Here is a 1,359-nt window from a genome sequence, read left to right on the forward strand (position 1 = left end):
CACATGAATAAAGCACAGTCATACTCAGTTTTGCTCACCATCTATTTTTAAATATTCAGTAGAGGTAAACGTAGTAGAGGACATGTACCTGTATATAAAAAACGCGCCCTATAGTCCGGTGCGCCTTATGTGTGTGTTAAATACAGAAATGGCACACATAACTGAGACTGCGCCTTTTAGTACGGTGCGCCTTATAGTCGTGAAAATACGGTATGTTTGATCAGATTCAGATCAAACCTCCATGGAGCCACTAAATGGAACTTAGTTTGAATTTCATCTCAATTGTTCCAAAGAGAAAAAAATAGACACTAAATGACAGACAGGATCAAATGAAGAGGAGAAAAAAATCTCTCAGCTCAGAGTTCATCATCAGGATCCAATCAGACTCTCTTTAAACTCAAACTGATGCAGCTTCAATCTCTGAGGATCATCAGGACACAGATCAGCTTCTCTCCGCCACTGAGATCATCGCCTCCACTCCCTGCAGAGAAAAGAAGAATGAGGTTAGGAGATCAGTGAGTGTTTCCAGCCTCTCTCTCTCCATCAGCTGTCAGTCAGTGATTCAGCAAATCCAGGATAAAGAGCAGCAGAGACTTCAGTTCTGTTTAGAGCAGCTGTGGAGCAGCTGCATTCACTCCAACCATCTACTTACAGACGCTTCAGTTTGTAGTCTGGACTCTCTACAAGATCCTGCAGCTGCTGAACATCTGACTCATTCAGGTTGTTGTTCCACAGGTCCAGGTGTTCCAGATGTGAGAGGTTTAATTTCAGAGCTGAGACCAGAGAAGCACAGCTGATCTTTGACAAACCACAGCTCTGCAATCTGGATAAAGAATAGAAAGATGTGAGCTGATCCAACAGGATGCAGGTTAGAACAGTCCAACAGAACCAGTTAAAGAGCTCTCATTAATATTAATGCCAACATGCTGCTGCTCCAATAAAGACCTGCTGACTTCAGCAGAGAGAAGGAGAAATCACACACAGATGGGCCCTAGAGCAGGGGTCTTCAACGTTTTCCAGGCTAAGGACCCCCAAACTGATGGCGAGATGGAGCGTGGACCCCCTAATTTTATATATTGTATGAAATAGTGTTATATCAAACTGGTTCTATAGTCACTCTATTACAGATGGAGTCGTGTAATGGAACTAATTTTGCCCTGGGATTATTAAAGTGTCATGATCGGTTCTCTAATGGAGACCCAAAGATGCAGAACACCACTGACGGACACAGGATGAAAAGTTTAACAAGTTTATTTGCACAAAAACACTGAATATGCCGAAGGCTGGTTCGGGCCTGGATTCTGGTTTCACCGGAGTCTGCGTGAGAGACAGCTCAGTTAAGGACTGCTGGCGGGGCTT

The 1,359-nt window shown here is 43.7% G+C and overlaps 1 pseudogene; it reads right to left on the reverse strand.

The window, feature by feature from the left end:
* Positions 1-1,174: 1,174 nt before the first annotated feature.
* LOC107103057 overlaps positions 1,175-1,359 on the reverse strand; it is a 15,658-nt pseudogene continuing 15,473 nt past the window's right edge.

This window comes from Cyprinodon variegatus, unplaced genomic scaffold, assembly GCF_000732505.1.
Source record: "Cyprinodon variegatus isolate N-32 unplaced genomic scaffold, C_variegatus-1.0 Scaffold1369, whole genome shotgun sequence".
Lineage (NCBI taxonomy): Eukaryota > Metazoa > Chordata > Actinopteri > Cyprinodontiformes > Cyprinodontidae > Cyprinodon > Cyprinodon variegatus.